The 23,893-nt window shown below is 46.4% G+C and overlaps 1 protein-coding gene across 9 annotated transcripts in view; it reads right to left on the bottom strand.

Annotated features, from left to right (window-relative positions):
- Window positions 1-23,396, bottom strand: part of ANKRD11 (ankyrin repeat domain containing 11) — a 182,502-nt gene extending 159,106 nt beyond the window's left edge. For 6 of the 9 annotated variants that reach the window (XM_063108902.1, XM_063108905.1, XM_063108901.1 and 3 more), the window contains exon 1: window positions 22,991-23,394. The gene's annotated coding sequence lies outside the window, so the exon portion shown is untranslated. Of the gene's footprint in view, window positions 1-22,990 lie in introns of all 9 variants that reach the window. The other 3 variants (XM_063108912.1, XM_063108916.1, XM_063108910.1) reach the window with 2 other exon arrangements.
- Window positions 23,397-23,893: the final 497 nt, after the last annotated feature.

The following is a 23,893-nucleotide window of genomic DNA, read 5'->3' as shown; positions in this document are numbered from 1 at the left end:
GGACAAGAGCCATGACGTTGTGCCAGGCTGAACACAGGCAGGGAAAACTGGTCAATCTGATAGACTCAGAAAGGAGAAAAGGAAAATATCAGCCTCTAAGAGATCTCATCCAAGTGTAGGAAACTATTCCCTCCCTGCTGCATCCTCTATGTAAAAGCACAATCAAACCTCCAAACTAGATTCTAACCAGAAATTCTAACCATTTCAATACCACACAGCCTTTGAGCAGATGATGGAAAACATAAGAGCTGGACAACTTGAAGCCCTGCACCACAAAGTGTTCTCACCCCCTCAGCAACTCAACTCTGGAGCACACAAGCTAAGTTGCACAAGACAGCAAGAACTCGCCAAGCTACCTGCGATCCAGAGGAGCCCAATAGGAAGTGACTGTCTTTGCCAGAGACTGCACTGAGAAAAAGCCTCAGGTCATGCAAGAAGCCACTGTAGAGAAGTTTAAGGTGCCATCTGATTTACTATCCAAGTTAGGTGGGTGACCTCAATTCACATGCGACACCTCACAGAGCCATGTATTTTAAGCACTTGAATCCTTAATCATCAGGCCTTGCCACCATGTGCCTGGCAGCCAAGCCACCCACCAGTGCCCACACAGGCAGCCGTGCCAACCTCTATAATGCTCACCTTATCTTCATGTTTTAAGCTGGGTTCAATCCCTGACAGAGGGTACCTGAGTAGCGAACAGAGTAACTAGCACTGTTGCCCACATACCAGGCATAAATCATTCCTCACACTGAAAAGACAGACAGACCTCCCTTGTAAAACGGGAGGTGGGCAATACCCTGTCAAAGACCTCTTCCAGCTCTGACACTCAGGTGACTACTTGTAAAGGTGCTCCCGTTTGAGTACGAGAGAGCATGGCGATCAGAAGACAGAAACGTAATCTGGCACCAAGTCTCAGTGTTTTACATCTGACAGTGGGTTTCCCATTCTTTTCTGAGGCTGAAGCTGTACTAGATGTCACCAAACGAATGCTCCCAGGGCACAGCCATAAGAGCAGAAGGCAAACAAGGACCCAGAGTCTGCATCTTCATACTCCAAATCTAGGTACGGCTATGTTTTTCTTTTTGCATGAAAATGGGGAGAGTGTACCAAAATCTCTAAGTCAGTACAATATTAGGAGATCTGGCCATTTACTAGAGGAAAGAGACAAACCATCTCAGACTCAAACAATAAACAAAGCAATGAAAACAGAGGCTTAATGACACTCAAAGCCCATGAGAAGCAAAGGTGGCAGTAACCGCTAGAGAAGACAAGATTCCACCCTAACGGCTGTGCTGTGCACACTATTTACACATGCACTAGGGAGGAAAGACTGTTTTTTAGGTATCTGTCATGAGTGTACCAAGCCCTGCGTTTGGTGCTTGAGGACACAGAGAGTATCATTTTGTGAGAAAGTTAAGTAAGGGACAGTTCTAACAGAACAACAAAGTACCAGAGAGGGGAGCAGAGGGTACTGTGAGCCTGCAAAGGAGGCAGAAGTCACAGCAAAGAAAAAGCTAAGCCAAACACGGAGTCAAGGGAGATTATTTTACAACTTTAAGATTAGTGTCTGCCCTGCTGGGTTTCAGACTTGCTTGAGGCCTATTACTCTTTCTTTTGGTCTATTCCCTTTTGGAATGGGAATGTGTACCCTTTGCCTGTCCTGCCATAATGTTTTTGGAAGTAGATAACTTGTTTTGATTTCATAGACAAGACTTTGGAATTTTGAGTTGGGGCAAGAATGACTGAGATTTGGGGGCTTATGGGGATGGAATGTGTTTGTATGTGAGAAGGATTTGGGGGGTCCAGAATTGAAATACTATGGTTTGAATGTGATTTGTCCCCACCAAAACTCATGTTGAAACAATCCCCAATGTAGCATTGCCTTTACGAGGTGACTGGGTCTTGAGAAGTCTGCCCTAATAAATGATTAATCCATTCACGGATTAATGGGTTAATGGATTAATGGCTCATCATGGGAGTAGCACTGGTAGCTTTGCAAGGAGAGAGAGACCTGAGCAAGCACACTCTAACGCCCTCACATGTGATGTCCTGTGCTGCCTCAGGACTCTGCAGAGTCACCACCAATAAGAAGGCCCTCACCAGATGTGGCTCCTCAACGCTGGACTTCCCAGCTTCCAGAACTGTAAGGAATAAATTCTGTTTCTTTATTTAAAAAAAAAAAGAGAGAGAGAGAGAGAGAGAGAGAAAAGCTAAACCATGAGATCAAGAAGGCTTCCTGGGAAGGCTGAGAACCTGAATACTGAGTAAGCTGGGGGAAAGCGAGGAGAAGGGAATTCTAAGCAGAAAGGAAAGACCTGGAAGACTGCGGTCTTCTGTACGAGAGGGAGTAATGAAATCAGATCTTCACTTAGGAGAAGTCATTTTGGTAATTGTGTGGCAGTGTCAGGAACAGGTCAGCAAGCTGCTGGTTTTAAGAGCACTGGCAGTAGACACAGATCAAGTGGACTAACTGGAAGACGTTCAGGAAGGAGGATGAAAGCAGTCCACACTGTCTCAAAGTCCTCAGAGCGTTCCCCACCAAAGGTCTAACGCACTTGACAGAGCCCAGGTCTAGCAGAGCAGGAGGTCCACAGAGGAGACAGCCATGCAACAACCTACAGTCAGCCACTACCTGAGAACAGGGAAAAGGAGGCTCAGAGACCTCAACTCCACCAGGCCTGGCCAGCGGGCTCACTGACCACACCCACCACATCAACCCTTCATGACAGACCTGAGAGGCAGGCGGGATGCTCAGAGGCATCAGGCATGGGGCACACACCACAAAGGTAGTAGGGTATGTCCAGGTGCTCTTTCCACCCAGCCTGTGGCTGTCAGTCTTGGTTCTACTCCCACCTATGCAAGTAGGCCCTGGCATGCATGCGAATGGAGCAAGGAAAGAAGAGAGGCGCCCCCCAAGACTGACACGTCAGAATCCAGGCAAGGAGAGAGCTCTAAAGAGCGGCCCATGCCAGCAAACACCCAGGGTGGCCCCAGTAACCCTAGCTGCCTGGCATCCACGCTTCCTGTTGCACCTCGAGTGCAGGGAGCAGGGGCCTGTGACCTGCTTCTGAGCAACAAACTGTGGCAGAGGAGAAGAGCTGACTCTCCCCATCAGGCTGCGTGAGGTGACAAAGTCACTGAGACGTCACTCCCATGAGTATATCATGTTATGTAAGAAAAGACGTCCTCTCGCTGCTGGCTTTGAGGAAGGAAGCTGCCTTGCTGCAAGTGGCCACATGGCCAGGAAGGGTGGGAAGACTCTAAGAGCCAACAGCAACCCCAGAAGATGTGCAGTCCTACGACCAGGAGATAAATTCTGCCAAAAACCCACAGAGTTTAGAAGCAGACCATTCCCCATTTGAGCCTCAGATGAGACCAGCCTCACCTGACACCTGCAACGCAAGCTGGTAACACCCTGAATGGAGGACCAAGCTAAGCTGTGCCCAGACTCCTGACCCACAGAAACAATGAGATAATAAACGTGTTTTATTTCCAGTGGTAACTTGTCACGCAGCAACAGAAAGAAAACATGGGGCTGGCCAGTGGCTCACTCGGGAGAGTGTGGTGCTGATAACACCAAGGCCACGGGTTCGGATCCCATATAGGGATGGCCGGTTAGCTCACTGGGTAGGCATGGTGCTGACAACACCAAGTCAAGGGTTAAGATCCCCTTACCGGTCATCTTTATGGGGGGAAAAAAAAACAGAAAGCAAACACGTGTCCCATCTGAAAGAAAAGCAGTGGCACCCTTCCACACCGCCTCCTTCAGTGCACAGCGGCTGGACTTAGACCTGCTGGCATTGGTTCAACAGAAGAACGCTGAAACTCTAAGTGTCCTTGACAACCTGTTACGTATACGCACTATGACAACCAAGCTGAGACCTTCTTTATAACTGCCCTCACAGCTTCAATTACTGCATTCCATGTTTTTAATAATTCAACAGAATGCTGCTTTCCAGGTTAAAATATGTCACCAACTTTAACCTCAGAACAACACATAATAGCTCAAAATTCACTGATGTGCAATTAAAAAAAAACTAACTTAAAATCCAACCTAAATATTCAAACACAAACTCATGCTGGTAATGCAGCAAAAAAGTGATTGGGTTCTGCTCAGCTGGGAGGTACACCCCCCCCCACCCCTCATCCCTGCTGTGCTCACCCTTGCCCATGAAGAGGGCTGAGGACCTCAGTTATAGGCTGGCCAGGGGGACTTTCACAATTCAGGACAAATTTTAACATTTGTTGTTCAAGCAGTAACTTTTCAACAGACACGCCCAATTGCTCTCTCTGGAGAATGATCTTCCAGGACAGGTAGAGAAAGGTGGGAGAGTTTTTAGACTGCCAGGGGGTTGGAGAGATAGACAAACTCACAGAAAGAGAAACCATGACGACTCAGCTGGAGAGCAGATGCCCACAGCACTTAGCTGCAGGGAAAGAAAATCACACCATCCCGATTACCCAGAGCCTGCTGCTCTCATGACCAAAGTGGAGAGAGGAAAGAAGACAATTCCGTGCCCTGACAGCTGTGCTGATCCTGCAGCCGTCCACAGAGTGCTCCACCACGAAGGCCACAAGGCAGCACTCAGGCAGCAGTCGCTGCCACTCTGGACTGTCTCCATAGCAACCAGAAAGAAACTATAAAGCAGCCAGTTTTACATGAAAATTATTCTCCATTACAATGAAATACTGCAGGCAGAAAAAGGATTTTGATAAAGAACTAGGTAGAAGACATCGGTAACATTGACGCCAATTATTTATTCACCACCCATACAAATGGTAACTTTCCCTTAAATTCTCGAACAATTTTGAACTGTCTCAAAGCCTGAAGCCTGTCTCACGGACACTATACACTAATATCAAGAAGTGCGCTGAGCCCCCGTTTTTAATTAGGAAACAGCAGCAACAGACACAAGAACAAGTCAACAGCAGACAGAACATTACAATCAAATTGAAATTCTGCTCTTTGCTATAGTATCTACATTGAGCAAGAAATGCCCTCAGAAGTTTGAAGAAGGAACACAAAAATGACCAAGCAAGACAATAATGAAAAGACAGAAAATATGCAAAATATGAGAACAAAAAAAATTTAGCCAAAGCCTTCTCCCATCAAAATACCAAATTACAAACCAATTCAGGTACATCAACCCCATTCTCAAAAAATGGAACCAAATTCAAAAGACCCTGTCTTCAAGATCCCTAAAGCTAATTCTTATTGTCACAAGCCTTAATAACCCACCACAACCAGGATGGTCATACTTCCCCTTAAGAGACAGAATCACAACTCTTAATTGGAAGAATGTTAATGTTCCACACTATCCACCATCTCAGGTTGTTTATAGAACACTGAAGTGATTGCTTCATAATGATAGACTGTACATGTCAACGTGAAGAAAAACACACACCCAAACCTGGCCATACCAGGAGAGGAGTCTGGACTGGGACAGGCAGGCCCTACCCCGACACCTGCCTTTGACCAGCCTGGGCAGAAGGGCAGGTTGCAACACACTCCTGGCTCAGACAGGCAGGGCTCTCCATCCCCACACAGCTGCAGACGCTGAGGCCTCAGGTTGCAGGGACTGGCCTTCCCAGAGACTTTTCTCCCTGTTCTCAAACCTGACAGTGCATGGACATGTCCTTCCAGAATGAGGCCCTAGCACCATATTCCCTCCATTGCCAGCCCAGGCACAGGCTGAGAAGGCTAGAGTCAGCCATCAGCCCCCAGCACATCCAAACACAAGCCCACCAGCCCTCTCCCCTGACTTTCTATTCCTCCCCCAAATTCACGTGGGCTCTGCAAATGCCTTTAGCCTCAAGAAGAGTCCAAGAGATGCCTTCCTCCAGGCCCACGAATGACCTGTGACCAGAAAGCACACACTGGCATGGAAGGTGAACGAAAAGGAGAGGGGATTCACCTGGCTGATGCACAGGGGCTTTCATAATCTCATGCATGCACAAAAGCTGCTGTGCATAATCACGGACTGCACTCATGATAAACCTATTTAATAACATTAACTGTCCAACCAATAACGTTATCCAGCCTTTTCCAGACTTAAATAGAAAAAGGTCTATAAAATTCAAACACTTACCAAATGGCAAATCCCCCAATGTGTGAAACCTTTCATCTATTCAGAAAGGTTGACTAGTTAGTCACTTCTCTCAAAGATCAGCATTTTATTGCTTTTGACCCAAAACAACTTCAAAACAACAGAACACATAATAGACGTGAAAAGTCTAAAAATAAATCACAAGCACGCATACATAGCTGGTGAATGTGAGTCAGTACAATCTCAACTGAAAGCATGTGACAAAATCAAAACTTTAAATGCCCTTAATCCTTCCCCTAGCAATTCTAGAACAATCACTGATAGGTGACACCCATGTACAAAAGTGTGCACACAGATAAAATCCTGTCACAGAAGACATCCACCAATAACAGGAAATTGAATAAGTTGCGGCACACTCACATTAGAATGAAGCAGTTCCACACGTTAGCACAGAACAAATTCCAAGAATAACTGGAAAAAAAGCAAAGTACAGAACAATACGTACCTACCACTTGTGTAAATTTTAGTCATCACGACAGAATTAATCTAGTACATCACCATGTAGTCTTAAGAGCCCTAAGAAGAGAAACTTTTGTTTCCTAGTTGATCTGAAAATTCTAGCTAACTCCTGTCAAACCCTAAGATATTTAATATTCAAATTATTTATATATTCTCCACGGTAAAAATGGATCTAACAATAAGCAATAAAAACCACATCTAAATCATCTAACTTGGGCCGAGCCCGTGGCACACTCGGTAGAGTGCTGCGCTGGGAGTGCGGAGCGCCGCGGGTTCGGAACCTATATAGGAATGACCGGTGCACTCACTGGCTGAGTGCCGGTCACGAAAAAAAAAAAAAAGACCAAAAAAAATAAATAAATAAATAAATAAATAAATCATCTAACTTACATGAGGGTACTTCAAAAACTTCGTGGAAAGACTTGTATTATCTTTAATTCTATTTTTCCTCGAACTTCTGAAGTATCCTTGTACATTTATTAAGGGTGTTTAACTCCTAATTTGGAACCACACCCTAGTGTTCACTACACTCCCTGAGAGGTAGAGATGGAGGTCCACAGCACCCCCCAAAACCTCAGCCCCTGGGAAGCTGGCACTCTGGGGCATGACAAGACATCTTTCTCACTTTAGTCTCTCTGAGCCAACTCATCTCACAGCATTGCAAAACACACGACACATGTTTACATATGTGCACAGACAAGAACACAACGTCTGGTGACGATTCTACCACTTAGAGCCTGTTAACCTTACAGGTGGAAGCGGAGAATGGGCAGAAGACCACTCCAGGAGTGTCTATCAGGAAGAACAAACAGCTTAAGAAACAATGTGAGAGGGCCGGCCCGTGGCTCACTCGGGAGAGTGTGGTGCTGCTAACACCAAGGCCCCAGGTTCGGATCCCATATAAAGATGGTCTGTTAGCTCACTGGCTGAGCGTGGTGCTGACAACACCAAGTCAAGGGTTAAGATCCCCTTACTGGTCATCTTATTAAAAAAAAAAAAAAAAAAAAATGTGAGAAGCTTCTCCTGCGGTCTTGCCTCAATTTTATCTACAGTAAGAGGGAATTAGTCTAGCTTGATACACTGTATCTCAGAAAGCAGCTGCAATACAAAGGGCAAAGCATCGCCCTACAAAGCATTTCTCCAGTACCTTTATGATTAAAATATTAAGCACAGAAAGAGTGAAAGACCAGTGCGATGTGCACGTGCCACATCGAGACTCAAGCGTTCTCACAGTGCCTCACTTCTGTCCGTGCACTGCTGGAGCATTTGTTAGTAGGGGCTGTCATCAGACGTCTCACCACGCAATGCCTCAGCAAACACTTCCTGAGAGAAGAACAATCTCCAACCAAACCACAAAATCATTATCACACCTAAGCAAATACACAATAACTTACTAATATCATCTGATATCCAGTTTACAGTTACATGTCCACCTGTCCCCAAGACATGTGTTAAGAGTCTTTTTGTTCCCTCCCTCCAAAATAGGATCCAATCAACGTTTCTTTATCCATACAGATTCAGGTTAAACATTTGGTAAGACTATCTCATAACACCACCAGTATCAGTGATACTGAGCTGAACTGCTTGGGTAAGGTGGGGACCACTGACACATGCTACAACATGGACAAAATTTGAAAACACTATGATAAGTGAAAGAAGTCAGATGCAGAAGGACAAATGATGTATGATTCCACTTATATGAGATGCCTAAGAGTAGTGAATTTCGTAGAGCCAGGAAGGAGAACAGTGGGGGAGGTTACTGTTTAACAGGGCAGAGTTTCTGTTTGGTGTGATGAAAAAGTTCCAGAAAAAGATGAGGGTGATGGTTACAGAACACTGCAAATGCACTAAATGTCCTGAATCAGACACTTACAAGTAGTTAAAATGGTAAATTTTATGTTATGCATATTTCATATAACACAAGAAACACATTTCACAATTTAAAAATATAATTTTTAAAAAAAGAAAAGTTTATGAATATACAGATCAAGGTCTCAACCAAATAATGCCTGGAGGGGGCTCCAGCCAAAAATTAACAAACAAAAGGCAAAACCAACATGATGATGCGAGAACTTCCTAAAATTCCTCCAGCAATGTCTGAGAGTCCAGCACCTGAGGTGAGGACCACCCCTCCTGACCTGGCTTATTTCTACTGTACCTCACAGAACTAACATGCCTGTTATAAAGTGCTCAGCTCTGAGCAAGAAAGAGATGACACGTTGTGTCACATGACCTCGCCGGACACTGGGCCTGGAAGACACCATGAGCAGCACAGCCGGCCGTGGCCCTGTCCCTACAGTGCATGTGTTTTCTTTCATCCTGCCAAGTTTTCAGCACGTTGGTGAATGCCCATCTTTGGTGACAATTAATTGTGCTTCATGGGAAAATAGGTCACAGTAAAAGAGCTTTGGAAATATTAAATATGACTGATAAATTTTAAATTTAGGCTGGCCAGTAAGCTCGGCTGGTTAGAGTGCAGCCTTATAACACCAAGTTCATGGGCTTGGATCCCCACACTGGCCAGCTGCCAGAAAAAAAATTTTTTTTTTAATTTAAAAACTATACCTAATATTCATTCCTCAGTATGTGTTCTTTGCATTCTGATTATAGCTTCAAAAGAAACCAAAAATATCAGAAAAAGATAAAGAAAATAATGGGTTAATGTGAGAAGTGCTGAGCAAGATGATTCTGTGTTTTACACATTCAGGAATTGTCCCTAACTTCGTTAGGGCACAAAGGACCAGGGCACAGCAGTGGCAGCTCAACCTGCCTAGAATGGACTCTGGGACTCAGGAGCACTCAGGCCCCTCAGGGCTGGCCTGTGTAGACCAGAGGGACACTCCCTGTGGCTTCCGCAACCCTAGTTTTACAGCCAGGGTCCGAGAAACTGGAATGCACAAATGAACTATTGCCCTTGTGTATACTCTGGCTATTAACGATGAAACAGGAAAGACAAAAACTGGAAGGTAAGTGCAGCCAAATTGTTGGAGTTTATTTTTCTTTTAAAATCCCTCAAATCTCCCAAATATCTCAGTAGAAAAGAAAGATCCCTACATCATTAACCAAGCTGAAGTCACCAAACCAACTCGAACATGCCATTCTCCCTCAGCCCACCTGAGTTAGCCCACAAGGTCCCAAAGGGTTTCGGTCTCACAGGTTGCCACCAGGAAGCAAGCTAGATGCCTTACACAAGCAGCACACCAACGTGTCTCTGCACCCCTGTGTCCCTCCCCAGCACCAAGCTGCCTCCTCCTCCAGTGGTACCCTCCTCCACTTGCTGGCTGGTATAGAGCAGCTCCCATGCACAGCCACCACTTGCATTATCTGGCAACAACTGGCAGCTTCCTACTATGACGTTTCTCATTAGGACTTCTTAAACACAATTCGGGATGCTTAATGAAACCCCTTATTCCCATAACTCTAACATTGAAGAACCACACCTCAACAGAATGAAACCTTGAATAAAAAAAAAAGAAAGAAAAACTTATAGGTAAAGATCCAAACCCGTGGCCTTGGTGTTATCAGCACCACACTCTCCCAAGTGACCCACAGGCCGGCCCCCATCCCTAAATTTTTCAAAGACAAGGTAATCTGGAGGCTAAACGTGCCTGCCCTGAGCTGTCTTCCCTTGGGCCCTCCGGGCCTATTGCCTGTTTGGACATTCAGTGGTCCCACAACCATGTTAACTGTGTGAGAAGTGATCCCCTGCTCCCAGGGGTGGGCGTCCCATCAGTACGAGTCATTACCCCCTGCCCATTCCAGTCCCTTGAGAATCTAAGTCCTCAAGTTTCAGGTGACAGAGAGTTGACTTTAGGAAAGCACAGCATCGCTAGAAGAATGCTAATTATGAGGAAGGCTTACCTCCTGTGCAAAACAAATGTGACTTGATGCTCAAAAATATCTCACTACTCAGGAACGACTTTTAATAAAACTGAGGGCTATTTAAAGCAGCCTGGAAAAGCTACCACCCTAGGTTAATCAGCATTTACTGTTTGCTTCTGTATAAATTCAGTGTGTAGACTTTGTAAGTTTTTACCTTTCTAGCCAGTGAGTGCACCGGCCATTCCCATATAGGATCCGAACCCCTGCGGAAGCGTCGCTGCGCTCCCAGCGCCGCACTCTCCCGAGTGCGCCACGGGCTCGGCCCTTTACCTTTCTTTTAAAGCGAAGGCAGGTGCAGATATACTAATACTCCAGCAACAATGACAGAGGCGGTGGCAGAGGTGGGAGTCAAAGGGGGTGAGCCACACGGACTTCAGTGCAAGGTATCAGAGCATCCCCAGCATGCTGGGAAATCCACTGATCTCACCCTAAATGGCATGAGTTACACCTCATTAATGAATTTATTAAAGAAAGCTCCATGAAAGCAGGAGTAGGGAGAAAACACAAATGATAACGTAATGTTGAAAACAGAACATCAAACTCACATCTGGAATGAAGTTCAGTTTTACATTTTACAGAGTAATTTTTATTACTTAATCAGATCCTGACATTTGAGAAATAGGCCCATATGGGGATGAAACCTAAATGTACTGCCTCACCTGTACATTTAGGTGTGCCATGCTCCACTGCCTGCCTACCAGTGGCACGCTGGGGCATGTGGCCAAGGACACTCACCAAGCCAGGGACAGCCCCTAGCGGAGGAAAGGAAGGGCCTCTTCTCCTGAGATGCCATGAACAACCCCACAAGAATCTGTTCACGGAAGTCCACACCAGACAGTACCAACTATTTACAGTGAGGGTCTACAACTCTGAATCACATGCTAGGCTTCCACATCTAATTATGAATTTGTTTAATTCAGAAAAAAAAATCATGTGAACTGAATGTCATGTGCACAATTGCTTATCAGCTCTAAATCTCATTAGATGACAAAGAGAAATAACTACATTTTCATAAGTAAAAGCTATAGTATAGGGCAGTTAGCCACCAGTGACAAATATCTGCAGTGAAGTTTAGAAAGTACCCTAAGTTGTGGTAAGGACATGGGTTCCAGTTCTCACACTACTCAGCCAAGTGCCCTTGAACTCATTACTTTAAATGGAGGTGTGAGCTGGAATTAACATCCACATGCCAGGCCACACACAGAATAAACACTCGTTACCATCATTCTGTTTGCTACAAATCTCCCCCCTCCCTTTTCACTCCAACAACCAACTTCTAGCCTCCCACTGCTGGTAAGAGGTACCATTTTCAAAATGAGGTAAAGCTTGGAACCACAGCCAACAGGTATCTGTACCCCTGTAGCTATCATTTAATAATCCACCATGTTTTAAAATCTCACACTTGACTCTTGCCTACAAACTCCATATCGAGAGCAGAGTCTGAGCATGACAGGGAGGCACACATGGCTTCCCTCCACCCTAAACCCAACAGCCCAGGAGAGATCGACCTCACCCCAGCTGCTAACATTCTGAAACCAAATTGCTTTGATTAACCCGTTGATCTTAAATTATTTTTATTTCACCTGACTCACTGAAAGCACATTCCTCAAAATCATCCCTGGACAGCAAAGAAACAATGACAGACCAGCCGCAGGTCAGGCAAGGAGAGGCCAACAGACAGAACATGCCACCAGGACCAAGACACCATCAGCGAGGCCTCGGTTCCTGACCCCACTGGAATCAGTAAACTCATGAAACACGAGAGTGAAGGGCACCCCATCCCTTACACATCTGGACGGCACTGAGCCATAGCTTCAGAATCCAGCACTGTCCAATAAAAAGAAGAGAACAGTGGTTGGATCAGTACTGTGACAATGTAAAACTGTGAAAGCAAATCCCTGCCACCAAATGTTTTAATGTGAGGAAGAGGTTGGGAACAAAGAGAGACTTAGCAGAACTGTTGAGGATTTGTGTAAAAATAAACACAAAGTAAGTCAGCGCACCACAAACAAAGCCCCTCCTCGACCCTGAGGCACCTCACCCTGAGCATCCTGCTGTCCAAAACATTTACTTCCACTCCCCATTTATTTCTTTTTTTTTTTTTTTTTTTTTTAAAAAAAGATGACCGGTAAGGGGATCTTAACCCTTGATTTGGTGTTGTCAGCACCACGCTCACCCAATGAGCTAACCGGCCATCCCTATATGGGATCCGAACCCACGGCCTTGGTGTTATCAGAACCGCACTCTCCCGAGTGAGCCACGGGCCGGCCCTCCCCATTTATTTCTGCATCTGCAATTAAGCTAAAAGCGATTTAGGGCCCTGAGAGAAACAGTAGAACCAGAGTCCCCAATACTAGTGAGTTTCACTGTGGACCCACAACAGACAACAGACGTTCACATTCAGCAAAGAGGCTACAATTCTGTCGCCTTGAGCCCACACATGAACACTAGTTAGTAACATTGGCACAGGTTAAACGTATTAAATGCTTCTTACATAAAGTATTAAGTGTTTGCTACCAGGTACTACTGCTTTTTCACACCATAGGTCTTTTTTAAAAATTTTAACTTTTAAGATGGATCTGTCAACCAAATATATTAATTGGGTATCTACTGACAGGTGCATAGAACTGCAGGAGACAAAACAAAAGCAACTCCACTGTGAGCCTAACTATGTATTTGGGCAAATAGAGTCTGTTCTTGCTTCCACACTGCCTCTACCAGCAGGCTTCTCCAACTCCCAAAATCTCTAGCCTCTTCCTATATGGACCCAAAACCGCTATCTTGGTCTATACTTTATATTGCCTTGACAAAAAGTCCTTGAGGGCAAATACCAGACAGGGTTGGACATAAGAGATGTTCAAAATAAATGTCTGCTGAACTGAACAGAGTTGGCAGGTACCTATCTAACCAATTCAAGGCTTCCTGGCCTCTGCCTGTCAGACTTCCCTGGAACTGCCCACTCCTCCCTCCAGAATGCAAGCACATGAGACCAGAGACATCTACGTTCGCCAAATATCCACAAGGCAGGGAACGTGGTGTGGCATACTGTAGGCACAAAATAAACAGCACCCAGGTTCTGCTCCACTGTCCCCTAGTCTCCTGCCCCTCCTCACTCCCTCCTGCACCCTGTCCTTTTACAAAATTACTCTCATAACTGTTCACCCCATCCCTTCTACTCTGAATCAATTTACCCGCTTTTCAAATTTTTATAAATACCTGTTACCACCACTCAGTCTTCACAACTTGCCCACACAGTCCACTTTACAAGTTCCTTCCCCATTTCAAGACTCCCCCCACACCACCACTCTCATGAAGAGACACCCTCTTCCTCCTGCCTAACAGGTCCCCTTGCTGGCGCACCTCCATGTGGCTTCTGTCATGTGCACTCCACTCTCCGGCACGTTTCAGGGACAGGTACTCCTGCCTTTCACTTGCATTCCTACAACAAATGTTAAACCCACCATCTACCTCTAACTAGACATTTTACATTTTTCCCTAGAAAATGGCACTCCTACTTTCTATGACAGTGCTTGTAGTAAGACACCTTTTTAAACCTGATGCTCAACTAAACACAGGAGAGGATGGGGTGAAAACATAAAGTAGGAGACAAAACAGTGGCCTTGCATTTAACTCCTTTCGCAGTCAGGGCTAAGCTTCTTGCCTCCCCAGTGAGGCGGAAGGCACCTGCGTCTGGCCACCAGAGCGCTGCAGAGCCGGCCTGCTCATCTTGCACTCCGACATTCATCTGGCCTGTCCACCACTACCCAACTCTGACACCACATCTTCTGCCTCAAAAAAAAGTCAATGCCTCCTTCTTGGCAGACCAAATTGGGCCTATGTCTAGCCCCAGTCCACTTTTCCAGTTTCATCTGCTGCCACCTTCTTCCGTGGGCTTTCATGTTCAAACAGGTCTAGCTGACATTCACACATTCTATCCACCTTCCCAGCCTCTGTCCAGGGCCTTCCCGCAGTCTAAGATGGCCTTACCCAATTTCTACAGTGACGTTCCACTGATTCTTAAACATACTGCTTAAACAGCACTTCCTTCATTCCATCTCCCAGAGCACAAAACCGGAAGTGCTTTCTCCCCTCTGATCTCCTACCTCTTTCCACAGGATCCTGCACTTTACATGTGGTTTAGTCACCTGAACACACATCTTTCTCCCCACTCAAAAATGTATCTCCCTCATCTGTGTGTTTCCTACAACACAGCCTTGCATGCAGTGAGCAACCAATAAACCTCTGTTGACTAAGTCAATGCAATGGGGAAAAAGCTGAAGTCTGTCTAGTCTTAGAAGCCCCTTCCATAAAAAATGTAACTCGTTCCAGGTGAAAAAAGACACAAAACTGTTCTCCCACTATAGAGCAGGCCACATTTGAAAAACTAGCCAGAGGCCTGGCCTGTGGCTCACTTGGGAGAGTGTGGTGCTGATAACACCAAGGCGACAGGTTCGGATACCTATATAGGGATGGCCTGTTGGCTCACTTGGGAGAGACAACAACCAAGTCAAGGGTTAAGATCCCCTTACCGGTTGGTGGGGGGGGGGAGAAAAACTAGGCAGGTAAGCCAGAAGTCAGCTACACAGTGCTCTACAACCGCACTGAACGTGCAAACAGTTTCAAAGGCATTAACAGACTGCCCCCTTCAAAACTATCAAGGTCATGAAAAATAAGGAAAGACTGAAATTGCTGCAAACAGGAGGAAAATAAGGAAACATGATGACTAAATGCAGTGTGGGATCCTGGAACAGCAAGAGAACTTTAGCAGAAAAATGAGTGAAATCCAAATGAAGTCTGGGACCTAGTTAACAGTAATGTACCAATGTTATTTTCTTAGCTCTGACAACCTTACCACTGTTACGGTTAACAAAAGGGGGACGTGGATGAAAAATACACAGGAACTCTGTAATACTTCTGCAACTTTTCTGTACTCCTAAATTTAGTAGCAAAATAGAAACTTATTTAAAACAAAACCTTGTACAAAGCTTATATTTCCAGCTTGCTCAGTAATCCCCCAACAATGCCACACTATATCGGCCAAGCAGATTCTGGTGAACCGATACAACGTACCAGAGCCAGGTGCACAACGACCTGCTCCAACCCCATCTGTCACGATGGAATCCAAGTGTGGGAGGCAGAAGAACGCTCCCAAAGGCCTACATCCTAATCACTGAAACCTGTGAATATTTTAGGTTACGAGGAAAGGGGAAGGCTGTAGATGTATTAATGAGCGTATAGAGAGACGTACAGGTGGACTCAACATAATCATGAGGATCCTTAAAAGTGGAAGAGGGAGGGACTAGCCAGCTAGCTCAGTTGGTTAGAGTGCAGTGTTGTAACACCAAGGCCAAAGGCTCAGAACCCTGTACAGACCAGCCGCCAAAAAAAAGTAGAAGGGAAGGCAGAAAATGCGAAGTTGCTGGCTTTGAAGATGGATGGAGGGCCAAGGGCGGCTTCCAGAAGATGCAGAAGGCAAGAAAACAGATTCTCCCCGGGAGCGTCCAAAAGGAACCACCCCTGCTGACACCTTGGTTTTAGCCCAGAGAGATCATGTCAGACTCCTAATCTGAGAATTGTAAGATAATAAACTTACATTCTTTTAAGCCACTAAGTGTGTGGTAACTTGTTACAGCAGCAATAGAAAACTAATAGAGACCGCACCAAAATATAAAAAACCACACTGTTTCTCCAAGTTCTAAGAGCTTATATGTTCCTTCTACAACCTCCTGTTACCTCTTCTCACACACCCTCCCTCTACCTTCCACTACCCTCCCCTCTGGGGGCTCAGAAGAGAGCTATGAAGAAGGAGGAGAAGGAGAAGGTACAGGTTAAGTTCCACAACAGATTTCCTTCACAATGTTCTAAAACTTTACTGTGCCATTAGCCTGTACCTAAATGTCCTTTTTTCAAAGACTGAAGCTATTGTTTCAAGTCATCAGATGAGAACCCAATTTTAGCAGAACCAGATCTAATCACTTTACCCCAAAAGAAAAACAACACAAAGCTTGCATGTAAATCTCATTACTGTTCCATCTGCTTAAAATTAAAGCACATAACACTTTCCCAGCTTTCAGACTGAAAGGTAAAGCATACAATTCAAAAATACTTCTCACATGTGAGGGGAAAAAATTCCCTATAAGAGCGTTTTGAGTGTTAGCATATTTAATATATTAAGCACTAAACTATTCTCAAAGTAACAAAAAATCTATCTAGGTAATTTAAATTAGGAGCAAAACATACAATTTTAGCAAAGAAAAAATTCACAAAGTCTAAAACTTCCTTGAACTCAGAATCAACCGTAGAGCTGTGGAATAGTAAAATGGCACCGCACGTTCTCAGCACGTTTTTCTGACTCTTAAAAGCTGAATTTTCTTCTTTGTAATCACCCAAAAAGGCAAGATTTTTTTTAGTGTTTTGCACATCCTTTAATCAGCCAGACATCTTAGTAAGAATAATTTTTTAAAAGTTAATTCTTTCAAGAGTGTTGTTTTGGGGTTTTTCTGGTTTTTTATTTTTATTTCCTGTTTTGCAGGATGTAAAACCACATTTAGAAACATGAATACTAACAAGCTTAATTTCTTGAGAGGGGTTAGGCTCCTCGCTGCTCATCCTTTCTGTTTTAGATAAGTTTAAACATTATAGCCATAATGATCTCAAGTTTACATTATCATCTAGAATTACAGTCTACTTTGTTTACTATGCTAGATATGAATGCAGTGATAAATAAGCTAATTGTAACTTTGGTCAAAACCTTATGAAGCAAGCACTCTATGCAATCTTCCTATGATTTAGAAATATTCACTATTCCAGGATATTAGCATTCTGAGTCTAATAACTGCCACTGGAGGAGAGGAGGAAGGGATACTCACTATTAATGCACCAAGGAAAAAAGATCTATTTGCTACATTTCAGATGAAAAATAACCTCTGATATCACAAAGTTATTAAGTATTTATATGTTAAATTTCAATTCCAGCCATCCTTAAAGGTCACCTTTTTAGAGTTAAACAAGGAATGAGGGGAAAACTTTGAGTTTTACCTACTTAACCATGAAAGAAAAATTTCTGATCTAATTGATAGAAAATGTTTTGTGTTGAGAAAAAGTCAGCATATTTTCAAATACTGAGCAGGTGCACACTGGTTGCTGTACAAGTGGAAAAAAGAGTGCCTACAGGTTTTCAGGATAATACATAATTCACTGCACAGGTGCAAAGGGCAGGACAGGAGCTTAGGTCTTGCCCACAGCCAGCCAGCAGGAACACTATAACTGCGATAGCGTCACTCCCACAGATAGCACCTCAGCCTTGGCAAAAAGCGTAGGGCATCCAGGAAGCCCTGGCTCTCAGTGGGGTTTTTAGTCCTTTCAACCCTTGAAAAATCTTAGCTACAATGACAGGATAGATTTCTTTTCACACTGAAAACCCACTTGACTTTTTATTCACAGAACCAGCTTTACAACTGTGAAATTTCTTAGATCTAGAAGAGTGTCTGGGGCCAACCCCGTGGCGCACTCCGGAGAGTGCGGCGCTGGGAGCGCAGCAGCGCTCCCAGCTCCCACCGCGGGTTCGGATCCTATGTAGGGATGGCTGGTGCGCTCACTGGGCGGCCGGTCACAAAAACGACAAAAAAAAAAAAAAAAGAGTGTCTGTTTTCAACTGCTACCAACCAATTTCTCTCAACCAACTACCCTCATCCCTTACTGTAACCCAAAAAGCCAAAACCATGTAAATCCAACCCATTGTTATCAAAACCAAAAACTCAAGTCTCCATCTCCCAAATATACACACAATTAGTCTTTCCAAAAGCAACCTTTTGCCAATCACATAACAAGTTCACTTAAGGGGCCACCCGTGGCTCACTCAGCAGAGTGTGGTGCTGACAAGTTCACTTAAAAATGTTTTTTAAAAACATAAACCTACATTGGAAAACACACACAACTCCATTTTGGTGGACTGCCCTCCAAAGAGGTGACTCTTTTCTTCATTAAAATGCTAAAACTTTCAAAGGACTCCACTATGATGCTAACCCACTATTCATATTACATATAGCGAGACACACTCAAAGTTACAGAGGAAACACTTAATTACCATGAGCAGCAGCAGCAAACAACACTAAGCTTAGCCTTCGATTTCAACCAAGCCTTTCCAACAATAAACCCTTACGGAAAGGACAGGGAAATCAGCAAACTGCTTCCAACCTTCCACTTTGACCTAAAAGCAGTCCTACTGAATCTGCTTTCACAGAAAGCACTTTCTTCCCACAAAAACAACCTTTCCTTTAATTATTTTTTTTCATCTCTTGTTCTCCCCCAATTTTGAAAGCCATATCTTTATCTAAACTACAAAAGCAAACTTGTAATGAAAACAAATGGGAAAATAGCTGACATATGCATGGCAAAGTTAGCAGTCAATCTCACAAATGTGAGTGCACGCTTCCCCTTTCAAAATCACTCAAATGCCTCTCCACGCAAGTTTTACACAATTCAACAAGCATCTCTCAAGCCACCTGTGCAGACAGTGTCCCACCCTGGGCTGGCCTGAGTGACCAAGATGATCATCCCTGTCTTCATTAAGCTTACAACCCTTCCAGGGGGGAAAGAAGGGCATTAAACCAATGACTACATATGAGAGGTCTTCAAAAAGTTCATGTAAAGATTCATATTATCTTTGGGCCGAGCCCATGGCGCACTCGGGAGAGTGCGGCGCTGGGAGCCCGGTGATGCTCCCGCCGCAGGTTCGGATCCTATATAGGAATGGCCGGTGCACTCACTGGCTGAGTACCGGTCACAAAAAAGACAAAAAAAAAAAAAAAAAAAAAAAAAGATTCATATTATCTTTTAATTTCATTTTTCCATGAACTTTTTGAAGTGCCCTTGTATTTGATAAACTTTAATTGTGTTAAGTTCCATCTGGCTGTAACAAGGCAGAGGGACTTTCCTTGGGAGTGGTAATTAAGGCTGGCTAAGAGGAAGTAATATTTAACCAAAACCCAAAGGCTGAGGAGTTATCCTGGAGTTGGGGTGGGGGGATTTGCACAGGAGGCAACTATGAACACTCAGCTGGACCCTGGTCCAGACAGAGGGGCCACTATGTGTGTCAAGGCCATGCCCAAAAATAAGTAACATAGCCTAATCTAGGAAACAAAAAGTCAGTAGAGGGAGTGTCAGGAATTAGAGGGAGAGTAGTGACCAAGGATCTGAGGAGGGGTGGGAGGTGTCATGTAATCAAGGTTAGGGCAAGATAATCATTTGGGATGTTGTCATAAAAATAACATCTGTGGTCCTACCACGAATGTAAAACAAAGGTGAAAGGTGAACTACAAAGAAAGTTTTAAATATGAAAAGGAGGAATGGGAATTAAGAAAAACACAGAATAAAAACAGATACCTAAGTACACAGCTGAATGTGACTCTAGCTTAAGAGATAAGATCCATTAAACAAACACCACTTAATAACAGAAACATCTACCTGAATTAATGAATTAGTCACTAACGTGGATCATTTCCTAAGCCTAAAAAGGTTTTCTACGCCAATTATCTAACTTCCTGAGTTCCAGAAGCTGAGGATTGACTCCCTCTTTCATATGGCTTTAAGATAAAACTGAAAAAGTTGAGTTGTACAGAAATTCCACCTGAAATTAAAATAAAGAGAACACATATCAAAAACATTTCAAGACAAAAACGTCTGGTTATTCGAGTCTTTTGGGTTTTGTTTGTATAAAGTTTATCAAATGGGCCACATTCAGTCCCCACAGAGCACTCACCAAACAGCAATACTAAACTGACACAGCATGGGGTCCCACAAGCAACACACCATCATTTTCATCTATTAACTAGCAAATATCCTGCTATTAAAAGAAGTTCTTCCATTACACTTACATTTGAGGGATGAAGGGACTTACACAGGGTAATGGACAGATCAAAACACTTATTTTGGCAACAAATGCAGATTATTCTCCGAACCAGTATTTACTGATACTCTCTAATTATGCTATTTAATTGATGATGGCTCATTGCCCATATGCAAAATAACTCATACTGTATTTGATGAAACATAACCTTACCATGTCAAATCTATTTAAAAACCCAAAACACACAAAGCTTCTTGAAAAATATTCTCAAATACGAATAGCATAGTTTCTTTAACTCTATTGGCAGAAAGTTCTACTTGTCATTGTGTCAACTAACATGACAGCCACTAGTCCCCAGCAGTCCATATGGCTTACTGAGATGAAGGGAAGGTTGCAGCAGTATGATCAACGTGGCTCATCTGCAGAAAAGCCCCGATAGCAGCGGCACTGAAAGTAACAACTGCAAGTAACAACTGCAAATGAGGAACTCAAGACTAGTTGACACCTCTAAAAACAAACTTCTGGTAAATCTTACTATGTATATTTTTCACAGTAAAAAAATTTTAGAAGGTTAAGAAAAGTTTGGATCAAATTTAGCATTGCCTTTTGAGTAGTTTTTCAAGGAACTCAAGAGGCACACACAAAGAACAGAGAAAAATGTCACAGCAGCTTGGTCTCTGACCCCCCCCCCCATCCCATCCCACTCAGGATGGCCAGCTCATCCACTGAGATCCTGCTCTTAGGCTAAAACTACAGAAAGAGGAGAACAGCTGAACGGAGGGTTGGGGAGGAAGCCGACTATAGGGAGATCCCATTCAAGGGTCACAATCCGAGTGGAGCAAAAAAAAAAAAGATTTTTTTTCCCAACTACAGTTGCAAAGTAGTGCCAGAGCACTTGTGCAATCCTGCTCAAAAGACACAAACAGAACTCTCAGTCTTCCAGGGCAGCCAACATTCAGTAGGAGAAATCAGGTCCCAGAGGCACCAAATAAACAGACTCAGGGTCTCTGATTTAGAACTTTCCAAGTTATGCCATTGACTGGGTTTGCATAAACCAAAAACAGTAACTGTTTCAATGCCACTTTTCCCACGAGCAGTATCAACTTATGTGTTTGGCTGAATAAGTCTCATCATCTCCCTAAAAAGACCAAAAGATTCTAAGTTCTGCAGTTCAACAATTGTGCACACTTTTACTCCTCCGTAGAAAAGGAGTATTAAGGATATTGCTCGAACCACTGCAGAAAACTCACCATACAAGAAAGCCTGGAGTCTGATTTCTCTACCAAAATATGTACAAAACGACGCTGTCCTTACACATGGATATAAAACTTCTCATAACCTGCAAAAACCATGAAACCTAAGCAAGCTACATGTTAACTGTTAGAAAGAAAATAGTTTTCAAACCATACGGCCCTCTTAGAGCAGCTTAATCTTCCAAAGTCTCTTCCAAAGCCTCTTGGAAGCTAGAATACAAGACTAGCGTTCCCAAAACACAACAGAAGCAGGAAATCCTAATGGTGCACCAGGAAAAGAGCAGGCCTCAAGGAAAATCAAGACTCCCCGCAAAAGAACACAAATACAAAATTCAAGAGCACAAGCTCTCTTTGAGGGGAACTGAATTCATGCGGCAGAGCCAACCCTACACACACACACACACACACACACACACACACACACACACACACACACACACACACACACACACACACACACACACACACACACTCTCTCTCTCTCTCTCTCTCTCTCTCTCTCTCTCTCTCTCTCTCTCTCTCTCTCTCTCTCTCTCTCTCCCCCTCCCTCCCTCTCCCTCTCCCCCCCCCCCCTCTCTCTCTCTCTCTCACTCACTCACTCACACAGCTACCGCCCCGCCAGGGGATGATGAAATGAGGAACGGAAATTAACATTTCAGGCAACGTCTCACATTGTTCCTTGAGGCCAAGGGCTGCAGCCGCCGCCGCCACCGCCGCCTTCCTCCCACCCGCCTCCGTCCCGCCCCCGCAGCCCCCGCCGCGGCCCCGCATTCCAGCCCTCCTCGGGACCGCGCGCCCAGCGGCCCGGCCCCTCCGGCCCAGAGCCCGGGAGCCGCCTGCTCCCGTTTCAACACAGCGATAATAATAGGACGCAGCGTAAAACAGCCGCGACCAGAGCGGAAAGCGCGCCCCGCCCGCCGCCCAGAGGTCGGCGCCCGCCCCCGGCCCCCGCCCGGAGCCCACCCGAGGCCCTCACGTCTGCCCCGGCCCCCAGAACCCCCAGGCCCAACCCGGAGCCCACCTGAGGCCCCTGGCGGATGCCCGGCCCCCAGACCCCCGAAGCCCACCCGAGGTCCCTCGCGGATACCCCAGACCCCCCCCAGGCCCAACCCAGAGCTCACCCGAGGCCCCTCGAGGCTCCCCAGCCCCCAGACCCTCCAGGCCCAACCCGGAGCCCACCCGAGGCCCCTCGCGGATGCCCCAGACCCCCCAGGCCCAACCTGGAGCCCACCCGAGGCCCCTCGCGGATGCCCCAGACCCCCCAGGCCTATCACAAAGCCCACTCGAGGCTTCTCGCGGGTGCCCTGGCCCACAACCCCCCAGGCCCGCCCCGAGGCCCGCCGGCGCTGCCCCGCGGGCGGGGAAGGCCTACAGGCCGCGATGCCGCGAGAACGCCCCGGCGCCCGCCCCGACCCCGCGCCCAGGCCGGCGGCGCCTCTCACCCGGCTCCGAGGGCTGCGCGGCTCGGCAGCGGCTGAGCGGCGGGGCGCGGGCGCTGCCCATGCAGCCGCGGCCGCGACTCCCGGGCGCGCGGTCCGAGCGGGAAGGCAGCGGCGGCGGCGGGCTCCGGGAACCGGCGGAGCTACGAGCGCCTCGCTGGAGGCGAGCCCGCCCCTCGGGTGCGCGCGGGGTTCGGCGGCGCCGCGGCGCTCGGTGCACGCTACTGAGGGGGCGTCTGGCCGCAGGCTCGGCGGCGGCGCCTCCCCGGCTGGGGCCCTCGCTCCATCGCGCGCCGTCGCGGGCGGCCTCTGGCTCCAGGACCCGGCGGCGGCTGCGGCGGGCGCCGGCCGCATGAGACGCTCCCGCCCATTGGCCCGCCGTGTCCGCCACCGCCATTGGCCCGCCCCGGCCGGGCGGCGGGCGAGGTGCACGTCACGGCGTCGGCGAGAAAGTGCGCAGCGGGTACAGGGGCGGAGGATTGACGGCATCCGTGACAGGCCTGAGGCGGGCCTAGGAGCACGTCCCGGCAGCCATTGGTCAAGGTCTTGCGTGGGGGCGCGCGGCACGCGGGGAGGGTAGCGAGCAACTGGATTGGCTACCGGCGTCGCAAAGGGGGAGGGCTTTTCGGTCTCGGCCGTGGCGATTAGCCTCTCCCAATGCCGGAAGCGACAGGAGCGTGGTCTGGAGACGAGTGGGCGTGCAAGCGCGGAATGTGAGGCGACCGGCGCGAGTCCCGCTACGGGTGGTCCCGCGACTGTCGCCTGCTCGTGGCCTTCTCGGGCCCAGTCCACCCGGGCCTCGTCGGCGGCGGGGGCCCGCGGACGCGGAGCCGCCGCCGGGACGGGCGCTCGCCGCTCGCGTGGCGGGAAGGAAAGGTTCGCCGTGCGTTGCTGCGAAGCGCGAGA

This window comes from Cynocephalus volans, chromosome 10 (genome assembly GCF_027409185.1).
Source record: "Cynocephalus volans isolate mCynVol1 chromosome 10, mCynVol1.pri, whole genome shotgun sequence".
Taxonomy (NCBI): domain Eukaryota; kingdom Metazoa; phylum Chordata; class Mammalia; order Dermoptera; family Cynocephalidae; genus Cynocephalus; species Cynocephalus volans.
This window is presented reverse-complemented; position numbering and strand designations above follow the sequence as displayed.